Source organism: Mauremys reevesii, linkage group 8, assembly GCF_016161935.1.
Source record: "Mauremys reevesii isolate NIE-2019 linkage group 8, ASM1616193v1, whole genome shotgun sequence".
Classification (NCBI taxonomy): domain Eukaryota; kingdom Metazoa; phylum Chordata; order Testudines; family Geoemydidae; genus Mauremys; species Mauremys reevesii.
In genome coordinates, this window is record NC_052630.1 from 58,214,919 (window position 1) to 58,236,713 (window position 21,795).

Consider the following 21,795-nt stretch of genomic DNA (forward strand, 5'->3'; position numbering starts at 1 on the left):
ACTCCAAAATTACAGCATGCTGCTTTATTCTTATGCGCTTTGCTTCCATTCTCTGGATTTAAGACGCTTCTTGTTGCACTGCACCCAGGAGCCCATATTCCTTCCAGACTGGATGGGATTCTGCTCATTCCTCCCATCTTTCCACATTGATGTGGAACAACTTCATATCATTTTTGCACATGTCATGGTAATGCCATAAAGGGTGATTCTGCTTTCTAGAGCCATCTCAGATCTCACCATATAAAATATTCTTGGGGATAGGATAACCTCCCATTCTCCTGTCATGACCGAGCCATTGCAACCTCTTCTTCTGGATACCAGTTTCTAGGTGTGTCAGTCTTGCGCGCTGCGGCACCACTGTGTTTGTTATTTTGTCTTCCCATTTTATTTTCAGGATCTTGCTCAGTTATCTCATGTGGAAGCTGTTCAGTTTCCTGATGTGCCTAGTATATGTAGTCCATTTTTCTTACCTTAGTCAATAGTTTGCTGTTTTTCCATGCATGTTTCTGTAATAGCCTGAAATTCTTAGCTGGTTTTCTGATTCTGTTATTCATTTCAGCCTGAAGGTCAAGATTCCTGCTGATTATAGAACTCAAATAGCAAAAGCTGTCGACAACGCCCAGAGATTTACCCTAGAGTGATATCAGTCATTGGTTCTTCCATCCTTTGGTAAATGATCACAGTCTTCTTGAAACTAATAGTAGACCTGAAGATCTTGCATGACACAGAAAAACTATGCAAGAGATTTTTCAGGGAAGATTTACTGTGGGGGATCAAGGATATGTCATCCACAAACAGGAAATCTCTCACAACCAGCTCTTTCACCTAGGCACTTAAATATCTTTAAAAATCTGACTTGGGGTCTTGTAATGCAAAGTAGCACAATACTTGAATACACTTAAAAATCTGGCTTAAGATACTACAATGAGGGCAATATAAAAACTTATATAAAATAGAAGAGCATAGACTGACACATTTCTAAAGAATTATTTCTCTGTTGGCACAAACCCATTGTTCGGCATACTTGTATTATGTATTCAGGAAGAAAGAAAATATTTGAATTCTGAGAGAGGGTATCTATGAGGAATGGGGAAAACATTGTATCCTTAAGATTTAGAGGATATTTAGAACCTGGAATCCTAATAATGGGATGTAATGCAACCCTCTAAATTCAGATCTGTTTAGTACACTATTAGCATAGTCCTCTCTTCCTGGACTGAAGAACTCTGGGTATCCTACTCTATCTACTAATAACTCCTATCAGTATACTATCTGAATGCCCAACCTTCACTTATGAATTTATCCTCATGACTCCCTTGTGAGGTAGGAAAGTGCTATTATTCCCATTTTATGGATGGGAAAAAGAGACAGAGGGACTAAATGACTTGCCCAAAATCACAAAGGAAATCTGTGCCAAAGCCATTAATTTATCCTTGGTTTCTTGAGCTCTAATCTAGTGCCTCAGCTACAACACTATCCTTCCCCTGGACAGCCCAACTGATATATATTTTAGAGGAAATACAGGACCCACATACAGCATAACCATTTTCTTCATAAGAACATAAGAACGGCCGTACCGGGTCAGACCAAAGGTCCATCTAGCCCAATATCTGTCTACCGACAGTGGCCAATGTCAGGAGCCCCAGAGGGAGTGAACCTAACAGGCAATCATCAAGTGATCTCTCTCCTGCCATCCATCTCCATCCTCTGACGAACAGAGGCTAGGGACACCATTCTTTACCCATCCTGGCTAATAGCCATTTATGGACTTAGCCACCATGAATTTATCCAGTTCCCTTTTAAACATTGTTATAGTCCTAGCCTTCACAACCTCCTCAGGTAAGGAGTGCCACAAGTTGACTGTGCGCTGCGTGAAGAAGAACTTCCTTTTACTTGTTTTAAACCTGCTGCCTATTAATTTCATTTGGTGACCCCTAGTTCTTGTATTATTGGAATAAGTAAATAACTTTTCCTTATCCACTTTCTCAACATCACTCATGATTTTATATACCTCTATCCTATCCCCCTTTAGTATCCTCTTTTCCAAGCTGAAGAAACCTAGCCTCTTTAATCTTTCCTCATATGGGACCCTCTCTAAACCCCTAATCATTTTAGTTGCCCTTTTCTGAACCTTTTCTAGTGCTAGAATATCTTTTTTGAGGTGAGGAGACCACATCTGTACACAGTATTTGAGAAGTGGGCATACCATGGATTTATATAAAGGCAATAATATATTCTCAGTCTTATTCTCTATCCCCTTTTTAATGATTCCTAACATCCTGTTTGCTTTTTTGACTGCCTCTGCACACTGCGTGGACATCTTCAGAGAACTATCCACGATGACTCCAAGATCTTTTTCCAGACTCGTTGTAGCTAAATTAGCCCCTATCATATTGTATGTATAGTTGGGTTTATTTTTTCCAGTGTGCATTACTTTACATTTATCCACATTACATTTCATTTGCCATTTTGTTGCCCAATCACTTAGTTTTGTGAGATCTTTTTGAAGTTCTTCACAATCTGCTTTGGTCTTAACTATCGTGAGTAGTTTAGTATCATCTGCAAACTTTGCCACCTCACTGTTTACCCCTTTCTCCAGATCATTTATGAATAGGATTGGTCCTAGGACTGACCCTTGGGGAACACCACTAGTTACCCCTCTCCATTCTGAGAATTTACCAGTAATTCCTACCCTTTGTTCCCTGTCTTTTAACCAGTTCTCAATCCATGAAAGGACCTTCCCTTTTATCCCATGACAGCTTAATTTACGTAAGAGCCTTTGGTGAGGGACCTTGTCAAAGGCTTTCTGGAAATCTAAGTACACTATGTCCACTGGATCCCCCTTGTCCACATGTTTGTTGACCCCTTCAAAGAACTCTAATAGATTAGTAAGACACAATTTCCCTTTACAGAAACCATGTTGACTATTGCTCAACAGTTTATGTTTTTCTATGTGTCTGACAATTTTATTTTTAACTATTGTTTCGACTAATTTGCCCGGTACCGACGTTAGACGTACCGGTCTATAATTGCCGGGATCACTATTTCCAAGCGGTCCTGCTATAGTTACCTCTTGGACCAGCTCCTGCGCTCCACTCAGGATTAAATCTAGAGTTGCCTCTCCCCTTGTGGGTTCCTGTACCAGCTGCTCCAGGAAGCAGTCATTTAAAGTATCGAGAAATTTTATCTCTGCATTTCATCCTGAACTGAAATGTTCCCAGTCAACGTGGGGATAATTGAAATCCCCTACTATTATTGGGTTCTTAATTTTGAAATGCCACGGTGGCTCTTTTTTAGTTCTTTAGTTCTTTTACTGTTTTTCTTAATTTGGGGTATACATTGAAGTTGGGCCTCTATTATGGTGTCTTTAAAAAGGGCCCACGCAACTTGCAGGGATTTCACTTTAGTCACTGTACCTTTTAACTTTTGTCTAACTAACCCCCTCATTTTTGTATAGTTCCCCCTTTTGAAGTTAAAGGCCACAGTGTTGGGCAGTTGAGATGTTCTTCCCACCACAGGGATGTTGAATGCTATTGTATTATGGTCACTATTTCCAAGCGGTCCTGCTATAGTTACCTCTTGGACCAGCTCCTGCGCTCCACTCAGGATTAAATCTAGAGTTGCCTCTCCCCTTGTGGGTTCCCATACCAGCTGCTCCATGAAGCAGTCATTTAAAGTATCGAGAAATTTTATCTCTGCATTTCGTCCTGAAGTGAAATGTTCCCAGTCAATATGGGGATAATTGAAATCCCCCACTATTATTGGGTTCTTAATTTTGATAGCCTCTCTAATTTCCCTTAGCATTTCATCATCACTATTACTGTCCTGGTCAGGTGGTCGATAATAGATCCCTACTGTTATATTTTTACTAGAGCATGAAATTTCTATCCATAGAGACTCTATGGAACCTGTGGATTCGCTTAAGATTTTTACTTCATTTGAATCTACACTTTCTTTAACATATAGTGCCACTCCTCCCCCTGCACGGCCTGTTCTGTCCTTCCGATATATTTTGTACCCCAGAATGATTGTGTCCCATTGATTGCTCTCAGTCCACCAGGTTTCTGTGATGCCTATTATATCAATATCCTCCTTTATCACAAGGCACTCTAGTTCATCCATCTTATTATTTAGACTTCTAGCATTTGTGTACAAGTACTTTAAAAACTTGTCCCTGTTTATTTGTCTGCCCTTTTCTGATGTGCCAGATTCTTTTTTATGTGACTGTTTATCATCTGATCCGGCCCTTACATTATCCTCTTCCATCCTCTGCTCCTGACTATAACTTGGAGATTCTCTATCATCAGACTCTCCCCTAAGAGAAGTCTGTGTCCGATCCACATGCTCCTCTGCAGCAGTCGGCTTTCCCCCATCTCCTAGTTTAAAAACTGTTCTACAACCTTTTTAATGTTTAGTGCCAGCAGTCTGGTTCCACTTTGGTTTAGGTGGAGCCCATCTCTCCTGTATAGGCTCCCCCCATCCCTGAAATTCCCCCAGTTCCTAATGAACGTAACCCCCTCCTCTCTACACCATCGTCTCATCCATGCATTGAGACTCTGAAGCTCTGCCTGCCTACCTGGCCCCGCGCGTGGAACTGGAATCATTTCTGAGAACGCCACCATAGAGGTCCTGGATTTCAATCTCTTCCCTAGCAGCCTACATTTGGCTTCCAGGACATCTCTCCTACCCTTCCCTATGTCATTGGTACCTACATATACCACGACCACCGGCTCTTCCCCAGCACTACACATAAGTCTGTCTAGATGCCTCAAGAGATCCGCAACCTTTGCACCAGGCAGGCAAGTCACCATACGGTTCTCCCGATCATCACAAACCCAGCTATCTACGTTTCTAATGATCGAATCTCCCATTACTAACACCTGCCTTTTCCTAGAAACTGGAGTTCCCTCCCCTGGAGAGGTAACCTCAGTGCGAGAGGCAACCCCAACACCATCTGGAAGGAGGGTCCCAACTACGGGAAGGTTTCCCTCTGCTCCCATTGACTGCTCTGCTTCCCTGGGCCTTTCTTTCTCCTCAACAGCACAGGGGCTGTCTGACTGGAGGTGGGACAATTCTACACTGTCCCGGAAAGCCTCATCAACATACCTCTCTGCCTCTCTTAGCTCCTCCAGTTCCACCACCCTGGCCTCCAAAGTCCGTACGTGGTCTCTGAGGGCCAGGAGCTCCTTGCACCGAATGCACACATACGCCACCCGCCCACAGGGCAGGTAATCATACATGCTACACTCAGTGCAATAAACTGGATAGCCCCCACTCTGCTGCTGGGCTTCTGCCTGCATTGTCTCCTAGTTAATGGAAGGGTGGTTTAAAGAAAGAGGTTTTGAAATGTGGTTTGGATTATAGGTTTTAATGGGACTACAGGGGAACAGATAGGACCGACAAGGGACCCCCGCTCCCTTCCCAAACTCCCTTGTGAAACTCCCTGTTCACAAAGCTCCCTGGTTGCTTGTGCGTGGCTTTATAAAGCCCTGGCCTGAGTGAATGCCCTGCCCACTGATTAAGGCTCAGCCAATTACCAGAGGCTTCAAGCTTTCAAATCTTTCTTTGAAGCTCACGGCCTCCAACTGCCAGCCACAGCACACGGTCCTTCAAACAACCAAACAGACTAACAAACACAAGCTCAGCACACAGCAAGTAACCCCCAAACACTAACAAACACACACTACAGACAGTCACTTACCCCACAGATGCTGTATTTGCTTCTCCTTCATCTGGAGAACTCCCTTGCGAAACTCTCTGTTAGCAGCCCCTGTTCTCCTCCTCCCCCCTTTCCACTACTGAGAGATTCTTATACACTTCCCCATGAAATTCTTATTGCTGTCACCTCTTCCATAGTCCTATTTATAAAATAAATACATGTATTTATTGGCATCATTCTTTATCCCATAGCTTTTTCTTCTGGGATGTGCTGTATGTGAATGCTGTGCTCATGTGCCCTTAAGTTTCAGTCTGGATTCCTTAGGAGAGAAGCAGTGTTTTCTGTAGGAGATAGACTGCAATCTTCCCTTCACTGTCCCAGGAACAGTTACAATATTTCTGCTGCTTGCTCTTGCTCTGGGGGAGGAATAAATTACTTCACTGTTTTTCCTGGAACATGTTAGACCCCATTGTGCAATCTGTCCCTGCTAGCTATACTGGTCAGCAAAGGGAGGGGCTGGAGAGAGGACACCTTCCACTCCCCACCTTTCCCAGTCTCCTGGCTTGAGGGAAAGTAGCATGCGAGTAGACTCTGCTCTCTTCCCCACAGCAGAAGTCACCATCTGAGCAGGGCCCAGAAGGGGAGTGGCAAGGGAGCTTACCCCACCCCCATTTCCCTAAATGGCCAACAATGTAGCCTCTAGTTGCTGAAGGAAACAGTGCTACTGAAGGGGTAGAATCAACACAAAAGTGACTGGGCAGACCAACTAGCAGACATGGGAAATTTCTGCAGCCTATAGGAAGAGAAAATCTGTTCATTACATCAGATCTCACAGTGTGTGTATGTTATTTACTGTGAGTCCAGTAGACTCAGCAAGATGGCAATTAAAAACCAAGAGACCCCCACCTCCTGTCTACACTGAGGTATCTGATAACTATTGTCATACCAACATATTTTATTAAGTTAAATCTCAATACAAGGTGATGTGTGAGAGACAGAGAGAAAACACAAGATAGCGAGTACACACGCGATTACATGGCAAATTTTCATTTCAAAGCAAATACAAAGTTGGGACTCACACACCCAGACACAAATGAGAAAAAGAGTAGCTTTAAATTGTCCTACTTCCCTCCTGAGAAATAATGAGATTCTCAGTAAACAACTTTCACCTGCAAAGAAGCAATTACAGGACAGTGACAAATGTTAAACAAATGCCACCATATATTAACTGGAAAATAAAACCACTGAAACACTGAAAAAGCAATAGTTAAAATGCCTGCATAAAACTCAAGTCCCTTCTGTAAAAAAATATTTTATAAAATGCATGTCTTATGCACATGAATTAGCATAATCCTCCCAAAGCTCTGGTATTTTTATTTAATATCCTCATTAAAGCAGGAAAGGAAAATGGAATAAAGTCTGCAGAGTCATTTTAAAAGCTCATTTAAGTGTTTCCTTCTCTCTTAAAAAAACATATTCCCCTCTTGGCCAAGAAAATAAGCCTTCAGTGCAGATAATGCCCTATCATCGTCTTGACTTCTGTGCCTTTAAATGGCTCTTGATTATTAATTATTATTATTTAAATTCCTGATACAGACATCAGACATTTTAGTTTACCAATTCTCTTTTGCAGTATCTAGGCTTTCTTGATCGGGAGGGAAGGCAGCATTCGCTCATTCAACCTCTCTCTCTCCTTCTCTTGGGACACTTTAATCTACTTTAATATACCTGCACACCACCATTTCAGTCTTCCAATTAACCATTCATTACCTAATTATCTTCTCCAGATGAGCATCCTACTCCCTATGAATAATTTTCTTCTGATAATTATTTCCTTATCTATGTCATCAGTACCATTTTACAGGAGACTGCCAGTGATTTGTGTAAGCTTTCAAATAACTAAGCAGATTTATAATATACATTTGGTAGCTTGGACTTCTATCTTGCCTCCAAAATGGGCACACTGTTGCCTGTAGTGCCGCTTACCACTTATGAGTCTCCCTTTCATTCCAGTTACTCTAATTTTGGTAACTGCAGGGTGGAATGCAGGTTTTGCTAGTGTGTTTCTGATACTGGTAATCAGGGTACTATACAACCAAGGTGGTTTCTAACTCCCCCTGATAAACCTTGTTGTTCTGACTGCATAGCTCCTGAGTGATCTAAGTGGCTGATTATTTCAACAGTTTGCCAATTATCAGTCATTTATTTTGGGGCTTTGTACACCATCAGCAGATTGACGGGTGGCCCTGTGTATGCATTTTAGACTCTGGTGTTCTGTTAACAGCACACACGATACAATAAGCTCAGCTTTAGATAATCACTACTTACACCAAAGCTGGCCTGACAGCATACTGGAGCTAGAGTCAGTCATGTGTTAATATGTTGCCATCATATTTATTAAAACTACATAACATTTACTTTAAAATAAAATAAAAAAGCAGCTCTGTGATTGGGCAATTTTAAAAAGCCAGTGAAAACTCTCCAGGCCCAATTCTCAGTTCTTCTAGGACCCCTTTAAATCACTCTGTTACTGTAAAGAGGCATTATCTGGGTAGAAAGGGGCCCCTGAGAATTCCCCCCATTCAGGGAGGGACCCTGGCCATGGTAGAATGGGGAAGTCATTGTACTATAGCCATGCTCCACTTCTCAGGGGCCACTACACCTTGGGAAGCTGAATGTAATTTACAGCAGTCATGAAGCCTGAAGTTACTCTAACTTATATGAGGGGTCAAGGAGGCCCCTTCATGGTCTCAGAATTCAGGGAGCACAAAAGCTTTAATAGAACTAAATATGGGCAATGGGTATCGCAGGCCAGGGGAGGGTGAGCCTCTCCAAACACCAGGTGTGGCTCTGCCCCAAGGCCATTGCCTGCTTGCCGCTGCTTCCCCTGTGGCCCCAGCCCAGGCAGGCTGCTTCTCTTTCCCAAAGTGGGTTGGGACAAGGGCAGGCCAGCCTGTGGCCCAAGACTCAGGGTGGTTGGGGCCACCCAGCGCTCTGGGACTGGGGGTGCTGGAGACGCCCACTTGGTGCTCTGGAGCTGGGACTGTTAGGACCGGCTAGGCGGAGCGGAGGGGCCGGTGGCCACAGTGGGGGGCTCGGGGCTCCGGCAGGGAATGGAGGGAGGAAGGGAGGGGGGTGGAAGAGGGGCATGGCCTTGGGAAGAAGGGGCGGGGCCAGGGGCTAGCCTCCCCAGACGGGTGGTTCACGTGCCACCCATGGAGCCAAATGGTATTTGAATTTTAGAAGTTTCAAATTCTTTCCTGTATTTAGAATCCACATTTTTCATGTGTGGTCTAAATTAGGTGTATTAATTCTTTGAAGACGGAACTTGCTGCTTATTGTTATAACAGAAGTAACTGTATAGGAATGGGTGACTGAATTCAGAAGATAAAAGATACCATCCCGAAATTTCATCTGTCCAACTGAGAACTTTTGGGGGGGATTCTAAAATATCTAGGCAAAACAAAAATTGGAATTTCCATTGTGCAGGAAATTTGTTGGGTTGAAAAGACAAAATATTGAAATTTTTCAAGGAATAAAAAAAAAGGAAAAAAAACTGATTAGGAAACATTGAAGCATTTCATTTTGACTTTTTTATTTAAAATAAACATTTCAGATTTCCCCAACTCAAAATGTTTAATTTCAGTTTGCTGAACTGACCTTTAACTTTAAACTTTATCTAACTATTGTGCTATGGTGCCTCACGGAAGTTGTTTGGGTACCTCATGCCCACTGTGGGCCTATCTCTCTGGCTGGACAACACCTTCCATTATGCACTACATGCACATGATTTCCATGATGTACTAAGTGGGTTGGTCAGAGGAGAGACTGTGGTATATCTTGGGAGTTGCAGTCCAAACAAGGAACCTAGCCAATGGAAGAGAATGGGGACATGAAGGGCCCAAACCGTAACTCTCATGAATCACCATGACACCATAGGCAGGTGGAGTTTACTGTTGAACTCACTTGGAATGAAATGTTTCTTTTCAGTTCATCAAACTAAAATGCTTCAGTTTGGATCAAACCTTCCCACAATAAAATATTTAGTTTTGATTTTCCAAACTGCATATTGCACAATTTTGGATTTTGTAGAAACTGCATTTTCCATTGAAAAATCATTTAGACCTGACCAGCTCCATGAAATCTAAGAACCCTGTTGTCTCTCTGGAGTAGTCTAGTCAGGGTGAAGGTCACTCTACGTTCTCCCCAGATCTCATTTAAAATGCTCTTTTGGGATATGTGTTAAATGCTGCCTTTCTTTCCACGCTTAGAAACTCCTCTAGGTTCCACTGCTGCTGGCCTGTTAAAGAGCGAGAGAGTGCACCACAGAGTGCAGTGAGATATACTAAGATATCAATCAATCAATAAATAGAATAAGTTGTAATTTAAAAAAAAATGAAAACCTAGAGTGGGAACCTACAAAATTCACCATGTTCTGATTACTCTCCCTCTAGTCCCAGGGACTTAGTATGTATGCAAAACTGACAGGTGACATTCCGATAAATAACTTTTACTCACATAAATGGATTCTTCTCCATGTTTTGATACATGCAGGTAGTCAGCTGTATACTTCGAGGCCATGTTTAGTATGAGCCCATAGAAAAAATGCTTGGCAATTTAATGATTTTTAAATTTAATCAGAATTACCATCTCACTGCTGAACCAAGAATCTTGTTTTAAGGCTCTTGGGACATATTTCCTGTCACTTATTACTTTATAGGTGTTCAAGTAGTCTCATATATTTTTGAAGTGTAGAAGATTTTGTCCTCTCATGAAACAATCTTTCAAACTTGTCAAAAGTGTCAGACTAAGATTTACAGGACTTTGAAGAACAGTATAAGCTTGTGCATGACTTGGAAACAGAATTCTCAGTCATTAATATTTTAATAGTGAATTATCATTAATCTTGCTAAGTTTATGTATTGCGATTCATAGTATTCTAAAAGCATTCTTTTTTGTTATGAAAACTATATATCATAGCCATATCTACCAATGACACAAATTTCTCTCTTCACTTTCATACCATGCTGATAATATTCATTTTTGTAAACGTTGTAAAAGGAAGTAAAAGTAAAAGTATTTACCAGATTTCATCTGAATTTTCTTTTATCTTTTACTTCACCTTTATATTTACATATATCTGGCATCACATTTTAATATAAAGGGCGATAGCGCTGAATTTGACTAATTGCATAGATTAGTTAAGATAAATATAAATTTAATACTAACTTAAGCAAAAAGAAACAGTATTTCTAACACTATGGAGATTTATAGATACCACTCAGGAAATGTTCTAATTCCTAACTACATTGGATAAGTCCGCATCCAAAGTCTCCGCATCTTTCATTCTCTAATGCTCCAGCTTAGAGCATCCTTTCTATGCTGTGTGGTTTACCGTTTATGATTCCTAACACTCTCTCATTGTCTTGGACCTCTTGCAACACACTAACCATTTTGCTTCAGATTTTTCCAGTGTTGTGCACGTAAAAACAAAGGAACACTTTAGGCCTAGTTTTCTATCCAGCTACATCACTGAGAATTGAGACTCCTGTCAATGTAGTGGTCTATAAATTGGAGTAATTCAGTCCTTTACTTCTCCAGGGCAGTTCAATATCCAGCCTCACTGTGTATACAGAGAAAGAGTTTTATTTTAAGAATTCTCTACAGTTATTTTCTCATTACATATTGGATATAATGGGTATCATCACAGTTGCTTAAGACATTTGGATTTTCTTACCGCTGATTTGGGAGTCAGATGTCCCCATCCTTGGGTAATTTAGAAAATCCCATTCCATGTATTTTTCACTTTTGATCTGATAACCCATCTGTGCATCTACATCACACTGAACGTTTCCCTCTGCATGTTGTGATCCAGCATATGCTCTGTATTCCCTAAAGACTTCCTCAACAAAAGGGATAGACATAGAAATTAAATTAATGTGAACTGTGTCGTACCCAGAATACTACTCCAGATTACTAAGAACTCTCAGAAAATAAATCCCTTAACAATGTATGCTGGTGGTTCTTCCTTTAACTGAAAATATTGTCCCCATCAAAACTCTACTCAGCAAATTGACCATAATTTCCAAGTTTCTTTTATGTAGCTACTTATTCTACCATATCACAGTCCATTCTTTGATATTTCTTACTATGGAATTTTCTAAGGACACTCCATCATTCTAACTTATCAGGTACTTCACCACATCACTCAAAACTGACATCCAGGTTCTGATGAGGTATTTCCCCATCCATTTCCAGTGATGAAGGAACTAGACTGCATATTGATATATGTATTATGACAGGGACCTTAAGAATCACTTAAATTGCCTGTAGAAACAGAGACTAAGACCCCGAATGATCTCCAAGTCTTCTTTTTCAAATGGCCAAAGGCCCAATGGAACAAATCAAAGTGTGTGAAAATAAATGTGGACCTAATTTGTGCATTAAATTACTGAAATTGTGCTTTCAAATTGGAAATTTGTTGCTAAATAACCATTTGCATATGCTAATATCTGATTTGGGTGCACCACTGCAATAATTTCACACCAAAAATTAGGAATGAATTTTGCAGGCACATTTTTGTGCAGACCTTGCCTTCTGCCCTTTGGAAAGTCAGGCCCATTGTGTCCCACTTGACTTCTAAACAACATAATTTCTCCGATCTTTGTGCCTGTGTCCTTCAGCATGATTTCCGAAATGCCAGACACATAAAAACAAACTTATCAACTCGGCTCGTGTTCAACTTCTCCAGAAGCATTGCAGGATTAAACAGCAGACTTATTGATATTTAAAGTTCAAGTTCTTTTTATGTCTCTGCTCTGAGCCAATATCCCTAGAGGGAAACATTTCTTTAGAAAGTGTGAATATTCTTTCTGTATATCCTTCTTGACAATGAATCAATATATGGTAGCAATTTTGGGTACTCTGAGATGGGAGTTAAATCTCCCTGGAATTAGTTTGAATTATTAAACTTTTGAAATCACAGCAGAGTTGTAGTGGGTCTCCAAGGGGTTTATCAAATTTAATATAGTCTAATGTAAAAATGGGAATTTTTCCAATTTTGTAACACAAACCTAATTAAAGCCGGCTCTTTCATGCTCTATGGAAGATTAGCATGTGCTAGAGGTCATCTGGCAACAATAGTTGTCAAGCTAACAGATGACAGACAAAGGGGAAAGTGGGCAATGTGAATACTCCCAAAAAATCTACAGAGCAGTGTAAAGCTCTATTGTCACAGCCTCAGCTAGTTTTAATCAGCATAGCTATATTGACTTCAATTGAGCTCTGCCAGCCTCTACTAACTGAGGATTTGGCCCTAAGACTCTATCAGTCACCTCTGAAATAAGGCCTGATATTCATGGTCATATTTCCACCAGTACACTCTCTCCACCATATTTGAATGTTTTGTGATCAGAGTATTAGTTGAAGATTATTCCTCTGATCCAATTCAAATAGCTGTAACATGAGTAAAGACCCCTCGCTCCCAGTACAGGGATAGGCACCCTTTGGCACACGGCCCATCAGGGAAATCCAGTGGTGGGCCAGGATGGTTTGTTTACCTTCAGCATCCACTGGTTTGGCCGATCGCAGCTCCCACTGGCCGTGGTTCGCCGTTCCAGGCCAATGAGGGCTGCAGGAAGTGGTGCGGGTCAAGGGATGTGCTGGCCACCACTTCCTGCAGCCCCCATTGGCCTGGAACGGTGAACCATGACCAGTGGTAGCTGCGATCGGCCGAACCTGCAGACGCTGCAGGTAAACAAACCATCCCGGCCTGCCAGCGGATTTCCCTGATGGGCAGCATGCCAAAGGTTGCCGATCCCTGCTCTAGTATTATATACCAGTGACCTGGGAGCTCCACCATTTCCAGCCAAAGTAACCATTACAGTTAGCATATTTTCTAAAATTACTTTGTGGGAAAATGACTGCCAAATATTAATAAACATCTATTGCGCCTTCTTCATTGGTCACTGGCTGTTGGGAGATTGGCAGGCTGTAAATAGCAGTGCAAGCATTTACTTGCTATGATGTTCCAGTTCTTCCCTTGAAATAGCAGCATAAGGGTCTACAGTCACACTTGTGTTGAATGTTTATTTCAATAGCAATCATTGTTGTTCTTTTTGGAGAATTTTTGCATACTTAGCAATTTTGGAAATGGCAGATGGGGAGAAAGTTATTCAGATGTTTCTTTTAATTTTACAGCAATTCAATTGACAAGTCTAGGAGGCAGATGGCAAAGCAAATTGCTTAAATTTTAATAAAAGCTTTCATTTACTCTGATTTTTGTTCTGATAAATAGCTGTGAATCACCTAATGTGCAAATAATTAGGCTCTATATTTCCTGGGGACTGGACAGTTTAGGGGATTGCCGGTAGGCTGTCAGTCTGAATCCAGCTCCGATTGGTAATGGATGAAAGTTGTTACTATCTGATGGCTGTTTGGTGACCAATTGAAATGAGAGGGTGGTTTCAGTCCAGTTTCCTAACAGACTGGTGTCCGCCTCAGAAAATCATCACCATAATTGGCAGTGAGATTGACAGCCTCATCAGAAGGGCTGGAAAAAAACATGCAAACTACTCGACAGAGAAGCTTTGCAGGTCAGTGCTGGAATGCTTTGGTGGGGTAGCATGGCAATATTTGCACCGCTGCTGCTGAGTTTGTAACTGGGGATGAAAAGGAATTAGTTCTCTAAGGTTGTCAGCCTGATACTTCTCACAAGCACTAAATCCAGCACCAGAAAAATCTATCGTTATGCTGCCCATTCGACACTTTGATGTTGTTTGTATAGTAAGCCAAAAAGAGAGAAGGGAAAAAACTAGAGATAAGATTAATTTGAAACCTTTGGTTTTTGTAGAAAGAAAAATATTTATAATATAACTGATAAAATCCTTTTAATTTGTACATTGTTTTTGCCTAAGGTGAAAAAAAGACAAACACATTGAAGTATCTTTAACTTTGATCTGGCTGTACATGGGGAAGAAGCTTTGTGTCAATGACTGATAAACTCTGTAGTGTATCTATAAAAAACAGGCTGAATTTCACTAATGTGCTGCAGAAAGACACAAAAAGAATCAGATGTTTCGAGAAATTATCACAATGTAAGCAAGTGTTGCAAGGCCTGCTTCTAGTAGAGCTGGACATAATAATGAGAGCCCCATACATGTCCTGAGTACAGAATATACAAGGGAGATTTCTCCTGTTGATAAAAGATGCATTGTAGGTTGGAGAGGAGAACTTTGCCCTTAGGCTGAATATGCATGAGTAGAACTGCAGGATACAGAAGCACAAAATGGCCAATTGCAATAGAATTTAGATGTTTTATTCAGCTGGAAACATTGGTTCTATATCTGGGGGACACTTACAGGAATTAATTCTAATAAGAGTGCAAACTGATGAAGGATTGTACAGGCTGTGCCAGAGCCTATAAAAATGAAGCATTGGTGTACATGAGAGAATCCTGCTGCCAATTCAGACAATTTGCCCTCTCAGGTTGAAATTTACCTGACACTTTAATGCAATATACTGTAATGAAAGAGACTGGCTGTAGATTGACAGTTCCATACTACATAAGATCTAGTTTCCTGACCTCTGCCCCATTTGCCTCCTGTTGCCTTTGGCTGCAGGCCCCCATCACGGTACTCTTTTAGGCTTAACAAGCAGAAGAGGAGTGGCTTGTTAAGTATCTGTGATCTAATCCTGCTGTGACGCTGGCCAACCAGATGCAGTTCTTGCCAAGTCTTTACGCCTCAGAAGGGCATGACAAATTAATTGCTGGAAACCAGTCTGTTTCACCTCTGTATTAGTATGGTTAATCTGGGTATTGAACTTATAAAAATGCATTTAACAAGAGTGGCAGGTATAATAGCCCAGACAGTCACCGGACCCCCGGTTGTGAGGTTTGGCAGTGAAGTTTTTGCTTTATTATGCCCCATGCAGTTTCCAGGGTGGCTGAGGAGACACATACCGCTGCCCCGGACACTGCATGGGGCATATTGAAAGCGTCTTCTAGCAGACGCTTTTCCCCTGGGCAGGTTGGGTCTGGGGAGGGGAGGCACAGAGTGGCTCCAGCCAGCCTGGGGCTCCGGCCAGCCCAGGGCTCCTCCAGGTGGAGTGGGGGAGAGGGTCAGGGCTCTGGCTGGCCCAGGTGGGAAGCATGGTGCAACTTCTTTAGTTAGTTTATTACATGATTACAAGTGTTGTCTTCATTGAGAGATCTGAGAATAAATTGACCTGGGGTAAGTGACTGGCCTCTTAGGACTGGGAGCAACCTGAATATTTTGTGATCTTTGGTGTATAGCAACCATCATTAAGTCGAGCTTCTTGGGTGGCACAATAGACTGGAATGCCCAAGGGGACTGTCTGTGACTCAGAGGTAAGACTGTTATAGTGCTTTAGAAGTTCACACTTGTTACTGGGCTGGTGAGATCTAATTATAGAGTACACAGCCAGTTTGGGATCTCTGCCCTGCTTCTTGATAATCTGGCCTGAGGTTGGCACTCACAGTCATCGTGAACCACTCCAAACAGCGCAATACACTCCTACTAAATTCGGGTTGACTTCAATGGGAGCAGGAACATGCCCTTGTTCTGTCTGAGGCCAGGCCTACACTACAGCAATATATTGGTATAAATATGTCGCTCAAGGGTGTGAAAAATCCACACCTGTGAGTGATGTAGTTATACCAACTTAATACCCCACCCCCATGTAGATAGTGCTATGCTGATGGGAGAGCTTCTCCTGCCAACATAGCTATCACTTCAATGAGAGGTGGATTAACTATGCTGATGGAAGAGCTGTCCTGTAGGCATAGGAGAGTCTTCTCTAAAGCGCTACAGCAGCAAAGCTGTGCTACTGTAGTGCTGTGTGTGAAGACAATCTCTGAGAACTGTAAAGAACCCAGCCTGAGACTGTTTACCAGGTTATCCTTCAGCTACTGTATCAGTTGATTATATGAGCTGTCAATGTTCATGGTTTTATGGTACCTTCAGCAACATCAGTCTGTTCTTTTGTGTCCATACTACTCTGTTGATCACCAGCTGCTGTCCTGAAGCCTTAAAAATTCCACCAAGTCCTGCAGGAGATATTCAGCTCTAAAAGGATAATTCCACTGAATAACAATGAGTTCCTGCAGAAAACATACTCCTCTTCCACATGAGGCAGAGAATTTTAAGTCTTCAGCACTTTTACTACCAGCCAAATTGGACACTCTTTCATCAGCTGATAGCCGGCAAGTTATGCTCCCTAGAGCTGATTATTCACATGCAGGATGTGATTAGCTCCCACTAAATTGAGTGAGAGTTACTTGTATGTTAATTGGGGAGAATCAAGAGCCATTTTTAAGTGCATCTTTTCAATTACATACTTTTTTGCACCTGTGAGAATGATCAGCTCTTACGAATTTGCTTCATAATTCACAACTTTTACATAGCCCTTTCTCATAGTCATATTTCCCCATCTCAGGTATGAATTAATGCTGCATCTTTTTAGCTTTAATATAGATATTTGCTGAGATAGTGATAATAATACTTGAATATATTGTGTGAAGAGAACTACAATTCATCCTTCATCATATTTTCACTTATTACTGCTAGTATAACAGTAGTACCAGGAAACCCTGAACATGGTGAGGTCTCGTTTTGTTCGGGGCTTCCCAGAGCTAGATGTTAGCCTTTCCCAATGTAATATGCTACTGTGAATTGTTAGCAATGGGAGCACTTGGCTGAACTATGAAACAATTTTCATATCAAAGACTTTGAGTGGAAATGGACATAGTCTTCTTTGTCACATGAATATGCTGCTGTTGAGAAGACGACATGTGCTGCATTGCAATGAGGAAGAAATGCAGCTAGATTACAACACTTGGGTCATTTAAAAAGAAATACATGAGTGGAGTTAGTTCAAAGCTGAAAAAAATAAAGCAGTGATGACTTTGATGAAAGACCATATGTATAATAAAATTGGAAGGAGAAAACACAATAAAAGAGGCTCAACAACTTGTCTGTATAAATTGTGAAATAATGAGACATTCTCTCACATTATGCTGATGGGATGGTAAAGGATGTTGACATTTGTGATGTTGAACAGGAAGATGGCTAGACTGAAGTGCCCATTAATCCAGAATAAATAAATTAGTATTTTTAGATTTTCAAAGGTTTTTTTTAATCAATATCAAGCTATGCCTTCTAAACCACTTCCTAACTGGTAAGCAATATAGGTAAACATACTTCTGCCACATAACCATAACCATAAAAACTAAACAAAAATCAAGTCGATGACACTACTCATTTAAAATATGATTTTAATAAAATCTAAACAAGGTGATATATATATATATATATATATATATATATATATATATATATATATATATATATATATATATCATAGACTTTAAGGTCAGAAGGGACCATTATGATCATCTAGTCTGACCTCCTGCACAATGCAGGCCACACAATCTCACCCACCCACTCCTGTAATAAACCCCTAACCTATGTCTGAGTTATTGAAGTCCTCAAATTGTGATTGGAAGACCTCAGGCTGCAGAGAATCCTCCAGCAAGTGGCCCATGCCCCATGCTGCAGAGGAAGGCAAAAAACCTCCAGGGCCTCTGCCAATCTTCCCTGGAGGAAAATTCCTTCCCAACCCCAAATATGGCGATCAGATAGACCCTGAGCATGTGGGCAAGACTCACCAGCCAGCACTCAGGAAAGAATTATCTGTAGTAGCTCAGATCCAACCCCATCTAACATCCCATCACAGACCACTGGACATATTTACCTGCTAATAATCAAAGATCAATTAATTGCCAAAATTAGGCTATCCCATCATACCATCCCCTCCATAAATTTATCAAGCTTAGTCTTAAAGCCAGATATGTCTTTTGCCCCCACTACTCCCCTTGGAAGGCTGTTCCAGAATTTCACTCCTCTAATGGTTAGAAACCTTTGTCTAATTTCAAGTCTAAACGTCCTAGTGTCCAGTTTATATCCATTTCTTCTTGTGTTCACATTGATACTAAGCTTAAATAATTCCTCTCCTTCCGTAATATTTATTCCTCTGATATATTTATAAAGAGCAATCATATCCCCCCTCAGCCTTCTTTTGGTTAGGCTAAACAAGCCAAGCTCTTTGAGTCTCCTTTCCTAAGATAGGTTTTCCATTTCTCGGATCATCCTAGTAGCCCTTCTCTGTACCTGTTCCAGTTTGAATTCATCTTTCTTAAACATATATAAAGATAAAAGTTACAAGTTCACAAATAAATCAAGTTATATTCATCTCCAAATTATGTGGCATGGCTTTCAGTTTAATTATATTGAACATTTTCGCTATTTTCATTTTGCTAATTCAGGCTTTGTCGGTCCATATTTCCAAATGAGCCTCAACATGAACTTTTAAATTGCTCCCATGATTTTAGGCTGATAAGTGTATATAATTTTTTTCATAGTCATGATTTTGTGCTTCCAATAAATCCGTTTTGTGTATGGAAATTAATAGCTGGTGCATGCAGGGACTAAGGTATAAAATGTGTGTGCAAAAACATGAGTACCCACATTTTGAAATGCAGTTTTGTTGGACTACTTTGAAAATATGGCCCATCGGGTTAGCAAACTGCAGCAACAAAAACAGTTTTAAATAAATACATACATTAAAACATATAAAAAGACATGACCATACCAAATTGAGATTTACTTGAATAGTGGTGGAACACAAGACTGTGTAGGCCCTCAAATACACTGCCACTGCTAATATGTGATATTCAGCATTAATAAACACATGGAATGTGACACATTACTGCATATATAAACAGTGACTATCCTAGTAAAGATCTATAGATTTTTCCCCAAACTCTGAATTGTTCTGAGTTTGTCAGTAGGTATAATTCTTTATCCTATAATTGGGGGAGGAAGGAAGGGAGCAAGGGAGGGAATGGGGGGTGGTGTTAGATAAAGAAAAATAGTTGTTCTCTGTCTGGATTTAATTCATAGATTGTACAGCCAGAAGGGGGCATTGTGATCCTCTAGCTGGTCCTGCTGTATAACAGGCAATAGGACTTCCCTGGATTAATTACTGTTTGAACTAGACTATATCTTTCAGGGGGGAAAAAATCCAAAGTTGATCTAAAAATTGTCAGGGATGGAGAATCCACCACAACCCTTGCTAAGTTGTTCTAATAGCCAATAACACTCTCTGTTAAACATTTGCATATTATTTCCTGTCTGAATTTGTCTCTCTTTAAGATTAACTTTCTAAAAAATTACACTGAAATGCAACAGGATAAAAACACAATCAGAGAGCATCTGTCAAATACATGAGGATGATTTTTTAAATATTAGTAGAGATATTGGACCAGATCCTCATCTGATGTAAATTGGCATAGCCCTATTGAAATCAACATCAATTTACCCCAGATTGGAGGTTGGCCCACTATATTTATGTAAGTATCATTTCTTCACTTTTGAGATTATGAAAGTTACAAAGTTATTGAAGGACCATAGGTGGCTAATAAAGATAACAATTGGAAAATTTCTTGGCTATAGATGAAAGTAACTAGCACAGTGAAAGGTATGTAAAATTGGATTTAGAATATTTTTTAAAGTTTAGCAAAGTGCCCTTTCTGTGCACACACACACAGAGCTGCTTCTGTATTTCAGTGTGCGTAACGTGAGTTTCAGTATTTTTGCTAATGACAAAGTAAGCCCCAGCAGCTGAGACACAATCAAAGCAATATCATTCTTAGTAGAGTTACTAACAATGGAAGTGTGACCTTACTGGAGGCAGTTTGCCCATTGTCAAAGAATCTGTGAAGCCTATGAAAGTGGGAGCTGCATAGATTTCTTTCTTTTGTAATTGATTCTTTTGATTATGTTTGGTAGTGGAAGCTACTATAGTGATCAGTAGCCCATGGCAGTGGTCTAATGGGACACGAGACTTTCAAGTAGGGAGGAACAAAGAAAGCATGTTAAAATGATTTAGTTGGCACAGCAACTTGGCAGTGAATATGATATGAAGTTACTAAATTACAATTATACTTATTGATACAGGCATTCTGCTATGCAAAAACAAAGATGATCATTAAAACTCAATGAGAGAATCCTTTTACACTTGGTTTAATGGGTAAAATTCATCAACAGTGTAAGTTCATTGATGTCCATGGAGTTACACAAGGGCTCCATTTTGCTCTACATGTCTGTGTTGTATACTGAAATAAAATTTCACATGCAAGTTTTCTGGTATAATGGAATCCTGTTATGAACTTCACAGTGAGCAATTCCCATACTGAGTTATATATCAATTAATACATTAATATCCTTGATATCCTCTAAAATATTGGAACTTCCTAAGACTGAAACACTCATAGAAGCAATATTCTAACTAGTACAAAGTGAATTTGGTTAGGTGTATTACATGGCAAATGAGTTGAGTCAGGTGATACTTGGCTCTAACCGGCACTCTCCCAAACTACAGCATCCTTGGCCTGCAGCACACTGGCATTTTAAAAAGGTGTGGAGAAAGGTGGTGAATTCTGGAAACTTTTTCAGAGAATAGTTGTTCAAAAATACCTACATATTCTCATCTTCAGGATCGTGACCCCCAGGCAGGTTCCGAACAAGTATCAGGAGGTCACAACCAACCTGTCCTTCCCATATTACTAAACGGAAAGGGTATCCCACCTAGAATTTGTCCATATAGGAGGTGGGTCCTGGCATGATCAAGGTTGAGAAATGAACTAATTTGTTCTGATGCCTCAACGTAGCCATTTTAAACTTTCAAGGTTCAATCCTACTCAGACTATCTGGTCCCTACTAACTCAGACTGCATTATAGCAAAATAGCAGCATAGGGGTGGCTCTGTAGCTTAGTCTCACTTACACCATCCAGTATCCTCCAAACTGCTTTTAACCAAAACCTTTAGAACTTAACGGATCAGGCAACAGCCAAGTCAGTTATGATGTGGAGCTCTCAACCTTCCTTTCTTTGTGAAGTTGCTATAATTTATTTAACCAGCAGTTATTTTTGTAAATGTAGCCAAATTCATGACTTTTCGGGGGGTTTTGGTGCTTGTTATAAGCATGATAAAAATTTATGATATTCCAGTTTCTAACCAGAAAATAAACAATCTCAGTTGCTGATATCTAGCAA